The sequence below is a fragment of the Rousettus aegyptiacus genome, unplaced genomic scaffold, assembly GCF_014176215.1.
Source record: "Rousettus aegyptiacus isolate mRouAeg1 unplaced genomic scaffold, mRouAeg1.p scaffold_m13_p_17, whole genome shotgun sequence".
NCBI lineage: Eukaryota > Metazoa > Chordata > Mammalia > Chiroptera > Pteropodidae > Rousettus > Rousettus aegyptiacus.
In genome coordinates, this window is record NW_023416292.1 from 13511049 (window position 1) to 13527132 (window position 16084).

At 45.6% G+C, this 16084-nt stretch overlaps 1 protein-coding gene across 1 annotated transcript in view; it reads right to left on the minus strand.

Annotated features, from left to right (window-relative positions):
• The window catches only part of LAMC1 (laminin subunit gamma 1), a 95933-nt gene that overhangs the window by 38980 nt on the left and 40869 nt on the right, over nt 1–16084 (minus strand). The gene's annotated exons all lie outside the window — the stretch shown is intronic.

Here is a 16084-nt window from a genome sequence, read left to right on the forward strand (position 1 = left end):
GAACTTGATAAGGAGAGAAGATGCAAACCACCCTGTGCGCACCAGACTAAGAAAGTTCCAGAACACACAACACACTGGCTATATATATCCCATACACTATCCTAAACCTGGAAACAGTGCACATTTTCCCATAGAAATAACAAGTTACATGTGGTTCACAGTCGGCTCATAAAAGCCTGTTTAAGATGTACATTGCTAAAATTTGGCTTGCCAAGAAAAAGTGTCATATATTAGTATTGTACTTACGCTGTTAAATGAAAATCAAATCAAATTAAAAAGCGCATTTATTCTTAATGCTGGGGCTTCAGCAAATTAATTAAAAGATGACAAAGAAAATGTCTGTTGACTTTCTAAATGGGTCTTCTGGGCACTTCCAAAGTTTAAAAAACTCACCCTTTATTAACTGTAATATTACTTCTTGATGCAGGAAGACTATCACTGGCACTAATACACAACTTATCTACCAGGCTAAGAAAGATAAATCTGAGAAAGGAAATTTGAGAAAGGGCAATGATTGCGATATGGGGCAGAGACTGGAGCAGGAAAAAAATTCCTCCAGCAGCTGAACAAAGACACAGAAGAAGAAAAAAAGGAGAAGGGTGCTTTAGAGACATTGTGCTTGAACATCTTCAAAAGAGAGTATGTGAGAGGTGAACTCTGACCAGGGAAGGGCCGCAAAAGACAGGGGGCAGTGGCCTGTGGTCCCTCTGGAAGAAGAGTCGATGGGCCGGACAGCTCCCTGCAGCTGCCGGAGCACCGTCCGGCAGGGGACAGCTTGGTTGCCAGCCAGCGTGGCTTCGGGTGGCGAAGAGATAATGTGCAACTGTTTTTCATCACCGCTCATTCATAAATTGAGTCTTTCTATCTCTGACCCTATCTTTGCTACCTTTATGCTACAGTGAAGATCACAATTTGGTCAACAAGTATTTGTTGGGCACATTGACATGCTCAGCCCTCTGCTATATATAGACTTTGGAGGACAGGATACATTAGACATAAATGTCCTTGCCTCAAGGAGCTTACACTCTTCTCCCCAAGTGAACTGACTCCACAGGAAGAACCATCCTAATCCTCTCCCACAAAGCCCACAGAAGAGGAAATCCTGCGCTCTTGGACGCGTTAAGGAGAAATGTACTTCTGCCATTCTCTCACTTCTTCGTACCCGCTCAACCCCGTAGGAGAAGGAGTGAGCTCATGTGAGGCCTGAGACCTCCTCAGCTCTCTCTCCAGCTGCCTGCATCCTTCGCCTCTCCTGCACTCAGTGCAAGACGGCACCTCTGCCTCTGCGCAAGGGAGGCGTGCTGCCGTCCTGCTGTGGATCTGGGACTCCGAGTGGGTGGGTTCACCTGGAGCAAGGATGTGGTGGGGGAGGAGAGAGTAAGAGCAGAAAGCCCACGGAAGCTAGGCGTCCAGGCTCTGTCCTTCCCTCCGGCCTCATCCACGGTAAGACTGATATGATGAGCCTTATTTGACTCTATTTTGTCAAGTGGTCCAGATCTTAAAAGAGAAGCTTGACTGACTGCCTCCCGTGTCCACGGAACACACACACGTACGGTCCGGAACACAAAGGGTGCGGCATGCTGAGACTGAGCTCAGGTCCTGGCTCCTTCGCTTACTAGCTGTGTAATTTCTGCTCCCTCATTCTCCCCTCTGTAAAAATGAGGATGATAATCCCGAGCCGCCTACTTCAAAGAGTTGTTAGAAGGTCAGACTAAGACCTTGCACATATTCGATTAAGTGTAAAACTCTAGACAAATATAAAGTATTACAATAGGGTTTAGAAGAGAATTCCTGAACCAGGATCTTGGATCTATTCACACACGAGGGCCTACCTGAACCAGGAACTACCTGGTACAGTTGCCGAAGGGCATTATGCAAGCCTGGATCTTCTACCCAGGGGGCAATGCAACATTCTGCCTAGTCAAAGGTCATGGAAATATAGTTTACAAGCCCCCTGTTAAAAGAATGCAAATTTAAACCTGTATCTCTTTACTATGTCAAAAATGTCAAGATACCACATTTGAATGAGGGTGAGATTATAATACAGTATCTATGGCATTCCAGAGATTATCTAAGACATTCCAGAATGCTAAAACAATTTAGTTTTACTGAGGAGTAGGTGGCTTGGGATGTTCAAAGGCTTACTCACTATCTCCAGATTATAGATTACCCTTACTTTTCTACTCTCTCTAAATTTTTGACATCTCATTGTTCTTTAGCAATCCAACCTGCAGGAGATAGGATCAAAGGGGAGAAGGCAAAATGGATCAGGGTATCCTGTGTTTGAGGCCAACATCTGCACCACAAAGCCACACTCTGAAAGACACGAGGGTATGCGGTCACTCTCACTGCTGGCCGTTGAGAAAGCGACTCTGTTAGCATTAAACTTTGAAGCAGCCTCACTCGCTGGTGCTAGCCTGCCCTCACCAAGCCTCCTTTCCGGAGCTGCCCTTCTCATCCTAACCTACAGCTACAGCTGGAGGAGGAGATCTGCGGAGGAGGAGCACGTGTTCCACACCACAAGACAGCCACGTGCACTGGCTGCCCTCGGAGCCACAGTCGGTCCAGCAGGGGCTACAGACGACTGCCCTCCCATGTGACAGGGGACATGCGTGCTGCTTTGGGAGCATGGAGAAAAGTCATCTAATCCAGATTTGTGAGGTCGAGAAACGTTTTCTGGAGGCAGTGGCACCTGGATCCAAGACCTGAGACATGCAGAGAGAGGAACTAGCTAAGCAAACAGGGCAGATGAAACGGCACGTGTGAAAGCCCAGAGCACAGGCATGAACACCGGGGGAAGGGGAGGCTGGCGATGAGCTTGACAGGACGCAGAGCACGTCAGGCCCGAAGCCGCGATAAAAAGCCGTTTGGATTTCAGGAGGACGGCAAGCCACTGAGGAATTCAGATCAGGAGATACACGAGCTGATCTGATTTTTAGAAAGCTCACTCTGACCACTGTGTGGAGATTAGGTTAGAAGGGCAGGGCCAAAGGTGGAGAAAACAGCTAAGAAGATTTGGACGAAATCCTGGAGAGATGACAGTGGCTAAGCTAAGGAGGAGGGACAGCCGGAGTGGAGAGAAATGAGCGGATCTGAGGTGTCGGGAGCAGACACTAAAGTAACTTGGTAACTGATGGAGGGTGATGAGGAACGGGGGTTACTCCTGGAAGGCCCACTTTGACCCTGCCGACATTCTGTTCCATTGCGAATCTTCTTTAACTTATTCCATAAGACAGAAGGACTAAAAATAAGATTTAGTTTCCTAGTTTAAAAAAACACCCACTGAAACAGAGAACAGAGGAGGTCGGGCGGCACTGGAGGCAGGGGTGGAGGGCGACACAGCAAGATGAGCTCCACTGTGGACGCGCCAGTCCCGAGGCATCTGCGGGTCACCTGGACCAGGGGAAACACCTTGTAGGGAGCTGGATGCGCGTGCTCGAAGGCCCAAGAGAGACGCCTGAGTTAGACGTACAGAAAGTAAGACAACGACGAAAGGGTGAAAGCAGCCCCTCGGGCAGGGAGGATGCCGGGTTGAACTTGAGGATGAACGGCAGATAGGAGGTGGGAAAGCAGACGCGAGTATAGTCAACCTGGTGTGACACCCGGCTAAAGGGAAGGGAAAAGAAGAGAAGACGATAGTTGGAGGGAATGTAGGGCCAAGGGAAGACCCTTCTCTCGAGTGTTCCAGATGGGAGGTAAGAGTTTGTATTCCACGCTGTCGTGCTCCAGTCGGCAGAGAGGGAAAACCAGGCTGGGAAACAGGAACGCGAGGCAGGGCTGCTGAAAGGGCCGGCCCCACACGGGAGGACACCGCATCCCTGCTCCGCCTGGGTGCCAACGCAAGTGGCTCTGCAGGCTGTAAGGTCGAAAGAGTTCCAGCTGATGACCGTGTTATTTCTGTGCAGTGAAAATCCACGGTACCAGCTAAGGGTTTGGGGGGCAAGGCCCCTGGGGAATGTTGGGTGGGGACTACTTGCAAGTAGAGAAACTTCACCAGAGCCACCGTGGAGATGAGCAGAGGAAGTGGACCAGAGAAGAAGAAGGCAGGTGAGGCTGCTGGGAAGGGGGTGGAGGTCCTGGCCTCGCGAGGACATCTTCGCGCAGGTGCGACGTTCCCGCAGCGGCACTCAGCACCTTCTTCACGGGAAGGTCAGTGAGACAAGGGGACTGGCGTTACTTCAAGGAATTTGGAATCTAATCTGGAGAAATGAGGACGCAAATAAGAGCAAAAGGAGTGCAAGAGTCAAGGCTCGCGTTATCTCTGCTGTGCGGAACCGTCTTCAGACGCAGATACTCGAGAGCCAAGAACGGAGAAGCCAGGGACCTGGTTTTCGTGCCATTCAACAGCTGCAACGGAAACCTACCAGGAGCTCGCTCGCTCACGCTCTCTCCCCCTCCCCCTCCCCCTGGTACCTCCTGCCTTCTGTCCGTTCATGCTATTCATTTCACAGTTGACAAAGAACCAAAACCTAATTAAATGATAGGTGACGAGGTCTCCCGATGTCCAGTCCAATGACAGCTACTCTACTATCTTCACACTACAGGGCACTGCACAAGTACACAGAATGACTTTAAGGTGGAGAGGCCAAGCGAACAATCGAGAAAATCAGTGAGCACACATTCGGAAAGTATTCCAGCAACTATACAACGAGAACACCCTCCGTGCCTCAACTCACACTCATGCCCATGAAGACTAATCATATCCTGAGGGATACACACACCCTCGGGGAAGCGTTTAGCTTCCGGAGGGTCTACTGCCCCTCCCCCTCCCCCTGCCAAATTTCGTCCATAAACAAAAAGATCCGAGTGCAGATGTTGAGAAGGAAGCACACAAAATCAACTAATACTTCCTGCTTTGAATCCTACAGAGTCCACGCTGGCCAGGGAATGAGAGGAGGGGAGGGGCCACCTGGACAAGGAGAATCCAGCCTTTGTTCACACGGGGCCAAGCCAAGGAATTCCGCTTCAGCCTCCTACGCGATGAAGTATTTCTAATCGCTCTGAGTAGGGAAGAAACCCTTCCTGTCTCAGGATTGGATTCAAGCACTGACTGACTGCTGGGGAGCATAAACGCTTCTCTGTTTTGTGCAGCTCAGAAGAATTCCATGGGCTTCTTGTAAAACAGCCTTCTTTACAATGAAGCAATGAACGACAATGGCCACACACAATTTTGTCAAAACTTCAAAATTCCCCTTCCGTGGCCTGAATTAAGACGAAGAAAACGAGTTCATTCTTAAGAATCACATCAGGAGCCCTCGATCCGCTCACGTCGTTAGGCGCTCACTCCTCGGAATCGGGAAAGGACGGTCGTCTCGCCGTCAGACTTGATCTTAGGAATGTAAAACTTTAATAAGGGCGCGGCCCATCAAGTCCGGTAGAGATGAGAGATGTTCAGGTGGCTAAACGGGAGCCTCCAAACGGTTAACACAAACAGTAGTCACGGAAAGCAACTATTTGAAAACGTGTTCAATTTTGTGAGTGGAACTGCTGGCTGCAGCCGGAGTTCCCAGGACACAGTGTCCAGCTGCATACCAGCTGTTACTGTTCCGCTTCGGCGGACAGACTGAACAAATACGGCCTCGCCAATCAAGATGACCCCGGGCCAAGTTCATGCTGAATGTGGGATCCTCAAGGAGACGCAGCCGGGCGACCAGGAAGCAGGAAGAGGAACGGCTGGGCACCAGCAGAGTGTGTGGAGGTGGTCTGGGTACATGGAGTCACTCCAAATGCTGAAGAACTGCCTGTTAAAGGGCCAGTTTCTATTGCCCAACACTCATCTTCGAAACAGACTGATTTTGAAAACTTATTACCCTGGTCCTTTCCCTTAAATTTCAGTTCTCCTTTATCATGGCCTCTCTCTTGTCAATCAGCTAAATGCCTACAGTGCAAGGGGACGATCTCGTAAGAAGTACATCTAAACCAGCACGGCTTATGAGTAAGAAAAAAGTAACCTTTATAGCACTGTCTAAAATAATCAATTTTTATACAAATCAAATAAATTCCATTAAAAATAGCCAATTTTTAATCGAATTTACCAAAATGAAGGCAATGGAATTTACAGTTTGAGAAGGCGCTCCTTTCCAATGAATAAACAAAGGGCTCCAATGGTTCAAATTTCCTGTGCATGCGATAAGCTCTTCCTATCACACGTACGTCACTCTCACGACAGAAAGACACGCTAAGAGGAGTCGTGCTAGAATCTGGAGAGTTTTGATCCCAAGCGGTCACCCAAATTATAACAGAGCAAGTAGATTAAAAGAGAAGAATTAAAGAGAACCATTTCGAATCTTTTTTTTAAAGCCAATACAATTCTACGACAGGCTACTTATAAAAAATAATGGTATGGCTCTAACAATGTAGCTAAGAGGAAAAACAAAAGTTTTGAAACACATCTGCATGATCTGGGGAAGATAAACACATAATCTCTTAGGGGAACTAGATGTTTCTATGAAGCACCAAAATTAAGCTAAATAAGACAGCTCTTTCTCTCTCTCTATCATCCCCAAACTACCACTCGGTACTATCGCTGAATAAGGCCATGGCACTAACATGGAGCAGCAATTCTCAAAAAACAAAATCTTCCTGCTTGTACTGCCCAACTGCGATATCCAAAAGTCCACATACTCTTCAACAAACTGAAGGGTCAGAACTGATTTGGCTTAACGCACTAATTAAATATAGACCATCAGAGAGCCTTAACGTGAACAGAGAGAATCAGAACTCCTACCCAAACACTCGAGAAGCAACACACTTGGAGGGTAATTTCAAATAGGTGCAAATTACTGTTGCGAATCACTGTTAGAAGCTAGATATTTTCTATTATCGAAACGTACAATAAATTGATCCTAATTTGTCTATCTTTGTCATTTTATTTGAAACCTTCGCCAGAAGAGACAAGATTCCCAAGTGAAATTCAAAGCCAAGAACTGGGCATACGCCTTCTTAACCCAAACCTCACGCTTGCTTACAAGACTCAATACCAGCCCTAATTCAGGCTAGTAGGTCACCAGCATGCCTGAAATCCTTGAGCTGAGCTAAAGGAATGAAGCCAGCATTTACTCCCACTCACCCAAGCTCTAAACAAGTATTCTAACTACAGGGAACGGACTGACTTGTGGGATTTAATGGAGTCACATAAAGAAAGCAAAGAAGTTAATTATAATACTAAGGAAATAAAGAAATAGAGGCAGTGATAGATAAGCTACATAAGTAAAACCCACATTTTAAAAATGTATAATTGTTAAGCCATGAAAAGGAAAAAGACCATAATTTTATGGGAAGCTATTTCTTCTGTGAACCCACACACTATCGAGAACAGGCTACACACTGACTTTCATCCAAAATTGAAGAATAAGGAATATGAAGTAGTGAGAAAATCTGACTAGAAAATAAATAGATTCTAATATAGTCATAATGATGCAATAATAGAATAAGATCAACTCCAATAACCTGCACATACACAAACTCACAGCTGACCAATACTGTGCTTTTATTTATTAAATTCAAGCCAAAGTCCACAATGAGCTATTCAGAATACTCCACTTTTCATTTTGCTAGAATGCCTCTTACTCTCCAGTTTCTTTAATTCCTAATAAACTTGGTCCCTTATTTCCCTAGATCATATATATATATTTTGTCTTCCAAAAAAGGAAAAACTACAAATACCAGAAAATATCTTAAATACTAAAACATCTTTCCCAGTTTTCACAATTGCTCTATTTCTTACCACAGTCACTCATTAGGCCAAGGTTAACAGCCATAACTGGTCTTGTTAATTCCAAGTCCAACTTTTTCCACTCATTCAACAAGTATTTCTTGAGCACCCACTATGTCATCGTTCTAGGCACTGGGGCTACAGCAGAGGATCAGACAGACAAGCCCAACTCTGCAGGGCTCAGGGTGCAGTAGGGAGAGGAGGTGGGTAAGGGATAAAAAGCAAAAATAAAAACAAAAATTTTGTGTGTCGGATGATAAATGACATGGTGAGGAACGAAATGAGGACAGAAAACATGGGGGAGCAGCGCCATTTAATACAGGGTCATCAGGATGACCTCACTGCTGTGGATAACGTGGCATTTGAGGAGCACGCTGAAGAAGTGAAACACATCCGGGGGAAGAGCATTCCAGAAGGACAAACGCGGCCAGGAGGCTGAGTAAGAGGGAATGAGGAGGGACGTATAGGGGATGGGGGTCAGGGACGCGCAGGAGAGGAGGTGGCGCCCATCACACACGCCTCGTGGGCCATTTTAGGACTGGCTTCTACTCTGAATGAGGCGAAAGCCCACCGGAGGATTTTGTACAGGGATTAACGTGATCTGACTAGTATTTGAAAAGGATCACTTATTGACAAAAAGGTTATAGAGGGGACTACAAAGACAAGAAGGCCGGTCAGGGTTTGTTTTGTTTTGTTTTGTTTTGTTTGCAACCATCCAGGCAAGAGATAAATGGTAGCTTGGTCCAGAGTGGAAGCATGAGCAGGAGTCAGATTCCGGCCATATTTTCAAAGTAGAGCAGACCAGTTTTGCTGATGGATTAGATATGTGAGGTGTAAGCTGTGCCATAAGCATTGAGAAAGAAGAAACTGCTGTTTACGAAGATAGCAAAGAACATGGGAGGAACAGGAGCAGGCATGGAGCGAAAGGAAATTCGGAGTTCCATTCTGGATAGTTTAAGTCTGGGATGCTTATAAACATCTGAGTGGAGATGTCAAGTAGGCAGTTAAGATATACAAGTGTGGATTACAGGGAGCGGTCCACGCAGGAGCGAGCAATCTGGAAGTCATCAATCAGCATTCGAACAGATGTGGAAGCCACGGGACTAGACAAAAACACCTAGGGACAAATGCAGACAGAGCGAGGGTTCCAGAGCTGGGTCTTGCGATATTCCAACTTTTAGACACGGAGAAGACAGGGAGGGCTCAGCAAAGGAGACTCAAGTGGAGAAGCCACGGAGGCAGAAAGAGAATCCGTGGGATAAAAGTTTTAACAACTTTTTTCAAGGAGAGGATGATCGACTGAGTCAAAAAACTCCTGAAAGGCTGAGAAAAATGAAGACCGAGCAGGGGCCACTGGGTTTAACAACCTGGAGGTTCCTGCTGACCTTGACGACAAATGGCTTGGAAGAATGGCAGGGATGGAAGCCAGAGAATGTGTGGAGGTGGCCGGCGGCGTGCAGGGGTTGGAGACGGCGAACAAAGGCAATTCTCCAAATAATTTTGCTACAAAGGAATGAGATGGTGGATGGAGGGAAGAAGAGGGGTGCAGGAGAAAATGCTTTTAACGGTGGGAATATGGCGTGTGCTGTGTGGACGGGGACCATCCAGTGGAGCAGCGGAATTTACACTGAACAGTAAGGCTCTCCTCTGGTGGTGTAGACAAATGAGAGTGGGTAAAAGAGACCCACTTTGGTCCATAATGAGTTCTGCGAGAAAACCTTCTCAAAGACCTCCTTCCAGAAAGAAGAAAATACTGGGATTAACAGAAATAATGGAATTAACGGTATCTAGACTAAAAGGAGTCCTCTGCTACCCAACCAGTTCAAAACTCGCCCTGGAAGGCGCCTCCCCAGCAGAGCCAGCCCCGCTCTGGACTTTGCTGCTACAGTAGTTCCCATAATCCAGTACCAGCAGCGAGAATCACCGAGAGAGCGTGTGAAAAAAAATGCGAATTATTGCGCCTCATCCCTTGAAGCTCTATTTTGCTAGGTTCTGGGTGAGTTCCCCAAATGTGTTTCTAAAAGCGCCCTACGTGATGTTTATGGGACGTTTGAGAAATACTGCCCTACTGCACACTCTTCTTCGTCCTGGTTCTCACCCTTTAAAGACGGAGGTAGGAAAAAGCTTCTGACCTTGGTGCTCCGCTGCAGAAGGAACTGAGGGACTCACGAGTGGTGACTCTGACTTTCACATGTGTTGCATTTCAAGGTGAAATTCGTGGCAAATGTTAACCGTGTGGGCCTGAGACGTGAACCGGAATCACAGTGGTTGTCACACAAAGATGTTACACCCTGCAGGGGCTGCTCCCGCCACCTCCGACCAGGCCTCAGGCAACTGGGCCTAGGAACCCAGGCTCCCCATCACTTTTCCCCATGCCAATTTCCTTTGTCATTCGACTTGTATCCTCAAGGCACTATTTCTCCAGGCAAATTAGAAATACAGGTTTGAGTTTGAGAAAACCCAGCTACAGGGCTGTTCTTTGCAGGCAGACGCTGGGTGAGAGCTCCTACAAACCGGATTCCTCACCCCCCACCCCCCGTCCTGTTCTTCCTTCCTCTTCCCAACAATTACTAATACTTAATAAAACGATACACGACCAACAGCAACTCTCAATGGCAAGGAGAAAATCTGGAAGCAAAGAGTTAACTTCAGCTTCAGTACACTCAAAAAGATAAGAAAACACTTTTTCTCCCTTGTCTAGAAGCCCAGACTTGTTTAATCCCAGTCTGTGTTGGTAGGGCTGGCACTTTCGGGGAGGGTGTTACATTCTGTTGGTTAAAGACCAACGTAGGAATATTTACTTTTCAGAGCAGAAATTTCAGGTATGTCTTTAAAATATACATATAGGCTTAAGAGCAAAGTGCCAGACATTCATAACGATATTAGCGAGAGGGAGAGGAGGAAGGGGCGGGGAGGAAGCAGGGAGATTGAGATTGATGGAAAAATTACGAGGACACTCTAGAAGCCCAGACTTGATATCCTGGATTTTTCATACTCTCACAACATCCACATCTGATCTATTGGACGAACTTTTTTCGTATTAGATCCGATCTCCTTCCAGACGCAAGCCTTAGGACACACTGTTAACTACGGCTGGCAAACTGCGGCCTGCAGACCACATGGAGCCAGGCCACTGCCTATTTTTGTAAATAACGTTTTACTGGAGCAAAGCCATGCCCATTCACCTGCATTTTGTCTATGGCTCCTCTCTGCCTACAAGGGCAGAGATGAGAAGCCGTGACAGAGGCTGCATGGCCTAAAATATTTACTGGGCTGTGTGGCCCGTGACGGGAAGGGTTTGCTGATCCGGATCTAAGAAATCAAAGAATATAAAAACAAGGATTTCTACTAAAACCCCTTCTACCCTCTTTCCTGCAGGGCATACTGTTTTAAAGTTCGGTCCAAGGACATCTGAATTTTTCAAAACGGTATTGTCACAAAAAATACAGAAGAAAGAGGAAGTCTATTCGGAAATTTTACAACATCAACAATTCAAATACCTTTGGTATTTAGAATTACTTGTTTTATTATTTCACAGGAAAACACACACACACACACACACACACACACACACACACACACACACACTTTTATCCCCCTGGCAAATGAATAGGTAAAAAGATTGGCAGGTAAAAGGTGAGGGGATGGAAAGTCAATTCATTTCCAGAATCCAATCTGCGATGATAACCATTAGCTCTTGGAAGCCCACAAAAATGAAGCAGTCCCATTGCCTCCTTCCAGGGGCGTCCCTCTCAGACCCACCTCCAGTGGATTCTTAATTAGCAGTCAAAGCAGCGAAAGGAGGGAAACCCATTAGCGAAGTCAAACATCGATCGTAGCTGGGATAACAGAAAACATGACATGTCGCAGACTGCATGCAAAGCGGAAAATGCAGGCAGATCACACAAGAGCCTCCGCTCCCCTCCCCGTGCCCTCTGGGAAGGAAGGATTCCGTCCTTCACACAGGCGTCCTTGTGCTTCTGCCCTTCTGAGCGGATGGACAATTCACATCATGAAAATCCTCTGCCAACTGGCGCTCTCTCCACAAGTGACCGACTGTGAGCCGACGAGCAGCGACGAATGTGCCCCCTTTCTCATTTTTCGTTCATCCGCCCTCTTGGCACAGGGATGAAAATGCACGCTCCGCACAGGCTCTTCTAGAAGCCAAGGTCTGTGTCCTTCGCATCCCTTCATCTTCCATGGGCTGTTCTCGGACTTGCTATTGCATTGCTGATTAAACTATGGCCCCCATCAAACATCGACGATGTACTCGACCTCCCTAGGTTATCTGTAAGCGACCTTGCGCTGCTAGATGCAAGCGTTTGCGTATTTTTCCTAGTGACTCAGACTGAACACTGAATATCCTCTAGCGTAGCCTTTACTTAGAACATTTAATAATCTGCTACAACACAGAATCAAAACTTCCAACCGGAAGTCAATCAAAATTACCGGTGCATTTAACATTAAGGATTTAATAGTTGTGTTTAAATATGCTTTTTCTAACTAAATAGGCATGTTTAAATGCACTTTTTCCAGTTAAATCACCTTCCCTTTAATGTTCATTATACTTTCGGAAACTACATTTCTCTTCAGAGTTCCCCAACCAAAAAAAAAAAAAATTGGAAAGTCGTAAAAAAATGTCAATGTTCATTTTTAGGGAGGAGAAACTTGTGATCATCCTTCAAGTTGTTTTATAAATAATGTATATACCACCTCCACTGAGGGGATGTTGTGGGCAGAGAGAAGATCATGGCAAATTATTTCCATAGCATGCTTCAGGTAGGTCGGTCCGATTTCCAGTCCTTCAAAACCAGGAGCCTTTCTTATCTGCTTTCCCTTCTACATTGAGAGCAAACATTCAGCGGTGCTATCAGAAGAAATTTTCCTCAAATCCATCCTTCACCGTATTTCAAACAGACAGAGCTATAGTTCTCATCCACGGGAGTGTTTCCCAGGCACCACCATGGGACCGGCTCTACCTTTCTATTTACATTCTGGACAGCTGCCAAAGTCCTTCCCAGCTCTCTTTGATCTGATGCCAGAGACCTGGTATCCAACACCCACCTAGAAGACATTCTCTTAAGAGCTCCACGACTAAAGACGAGTTAGGAAGGAGTTGGAAAATATTCTATAAACCCACCCTGTACCGTATCGCTCCCCAGCGCATGACCCTGTGCAGGTTACCCGAGCCGGTGCAAACTCCCTAGGCGTGTTATTACAAGGCTTTCATAAGGCTGAGCGATTGTGCTTCATTTTATACCTCCAAACCAGATCTAAAGCTCTCCGGCTTAACGCGAAACCCCTACTCCAGTCTTGCCATCTTTTTTCATCCATTTACCATGTCCCACTTCTAAGTTGCTCTCTAGCCGTCACTCCTTGCAAACCCTAACTGTCTTTCCGGGTTTACTCCAAGTGCCACTGTCTCTAGGACACTTCCAACCTGTATTGTCATCTTACTTTTCGGAACACACAGCACCTACTCTCCAAACCACAATTCCACACTTGAGTATTTACTCCTTTGTGCAAGTTCCTTTTCCCCTACAAGAGTTTAACTTACTCAAAGCAAGAAATCTAGCTATACTTTTGGGTATTCTCTACAATACTATTTTTCGAGCTTTTCTGACTGTGACACACAGTAAAGAAGGTACTTTACATTGTAAACTCCTCCCCCCCCACGGAGACACACTAAAACTCAAGTTTGATAAAATAATGCAATAATATGATGCCATATGATATTCCGTTCCGTTCCATCCCTTTTGTTAGCAAATGTTTGTCACAGCTCACTACGTTAATTTTGTGACATCAGGAAGTTGTGACCCATAATTTGGGAAACACGATTGCAGTCTCTTGGGCACTGCCCTCGGCACAAAACAGGTGCTCAATAAATACCTGTTTGCTGGAGGCTCACTTCTCTACTACACAGAACAGGTCAAAATTCTACAATAAAACGATGTTTTCTGGATTTCGCCATAAAGTTTAAGATGATGCTTTTCAAGAGCTTCTTCCAATTATTTTAAAAACAGAGCAATATAAAAAAAGAGCCTTTGCATGTGGCAGCCTTGAACAAGATCAAAGAAGGAAAAAAAAAAAAAACTCTTCCAAAAAGCTAAAAGGCAAAAATCCCATTCATCAACATGGCATCCCTTAAGAGGGCCAGACGCTATGAACCCTACCAAACTAATCCTTCTTTTTAGCAGCTCCGGTTCCAGAAGAACCCCTTCTACCATGAGCATGTACAAGCCTCCAGGGGCGAAGCGAGGACTTCCTCTCTGTGGGGTGGATGGACTGATGCCCAGTGCTGGGGGCAGATTTCTACTGAAGAAAAACATTTGGATGTTGAGGAACTCGGTTCTCCACATCTCATGTTCACGGCACTTTTTTCATTGGATTATCAGCACGTGGAATTCCCACTTTTATTTTTTTGCATGTTTTGTTTATATTCCCACCCACCCCTGCCCCAAACACAGACACAGATACACACACGAGAGAGAGAGAGAGAGATTGATTGATTTTGAGGACAAGGCAAGGACTCTTGCCTTGTCGCCTTCTATCCCTTTACTTTTTGGTACATTTTTGTTGTTGCCTTTTAAAGGGACAGAAGAGTTTGGCTTGTAAAATAAGCAGCAACCAAACAGGAGAAAGAGAGTGGCCTAGGTAAGTCTGGTTTGCCATTTGGTTCATTCATTCACTCATTCACTCATGTTGCAAAAACAGGCTAAAACTTACTGCATGCCAGGCAGGCTGGGTACCTGAAGATACAAGGACGAAGTAAGACTCGATCTCTGCCCTACTGGGATTCCATGTGATATATAAAGGAAGCCACAAATAATCAAAACGCAAGGTAAGAGAAGTACTAGACTAGGGAGTAAGGAGCAACCGCATGTCTATTTTCTCACCTGTAAAATGGTTTTGACAAGATGAACTTTAATGTCGAGATCGAAAAACCTTGATTCTACAACCTTGTGTGCCAGTGACATTTCTAAGGATACCTCCCCTCACCAAATCTGTTCAATACTGATAGTTAGCATTCCTGAGAAATGTTAAAATGCTCTGGGAGCTGATGTCACACAGACAAATGACATCGGAGACATGAAATATCAGCTGGTTTCCAACTAACTTCAGTTCTGGAAAGACTTAAATAATTTTCTGAACCTACACAAGGCTTTTGCCCATATTCTATGCCTGGTCAAGTCCTACATTCCCAGCTACAGGTGAGCTCTCGCAAAATCATCCACAAAGGGTAACAGAAATTAAGGGTTCCATTTTCAAGGTTAAAACTTTTCTAATGATTGAGCACAAGATTCTCAAACAGCTGTCTCATCTTTGAATTAGAAAAAGATAACTTTTGGTTTCTACAAAAGATGAAGCAGTTCTAAACAAATATCATCAAACGTCTCTGCCCACATCTAACCACAAGGGACAAACGACACATAACATTTTAGAATAAGTTCTTCAGCAGCAAGAAAAAATGGATTTTCTGCTCTTGCCTCTCTCGCTTGGGAAAAAAGTAAATGTCTGGATCCCTTTGAGAATGAGCCCAATCCACAAAACCGTGGAACCAAATGGAACTCCCACCACTGCCTGGCTCAAACGTCCTTCCACAAGTCAGGAACAAAGGCCCCATTGACTTGTGCACGTAGGCGGATTAGAACTGCCACCAGCCACGCAGCACATTGCTGCAGAGATTCCGCCCCGATAAGTCAAGGAAGCCTTCTCTAGATTTCTCTCCCTGCTCCTTCTTTCCGCAGCAACATAACGGCAAGGCCATCGCATCATGTGAATGCAGAACAGCATAAAACAGGCCTGGTCTATACATTTTTAAATAGGTACAGCAGGCATTACATTTTTTTTTTAATTTGCCCGTTTACACTTCGTGCTGTTTCCAACCCTTTTTAGAGCTCTCCTTAAAAAAAAAAAAAAAAAAAATTGACTAACTGGACACATACTAAGGGTCAAACACTCCAGTTCTTAAGTGTCCAGTGAGGACCTCAAAAAAAAAAAAATTACTACTATTGAAAATGAAGGGCGTATGAGAACGGAGAAAAAAGGGTAAGTGGTGGAAAATAAGAACGAAGGGACAGCACGAGGGTAAAGCAATTTCCGCCAGTTTTCTACAAACCTTTAGAATTTATAAAGCACGTTTATAACCTCTGCTTACTGGCACCTACCCTCTGAGTTTCCAAGCGCACGCTGAATGCCTAAAGGAACGGCGTACACACGGGTGAATGGGTTCTCTGCCCTCAAAAAGTTGACCATCTGCTGCAACCGTAAATCAGTGCGCAACACAGAGCAGGATGAGCTGAGTTTCAGCAAAGGCATAAACAGGCCAGACTGATCCCATAGGGGTAATTTCACAAACTTTTAAAAGGC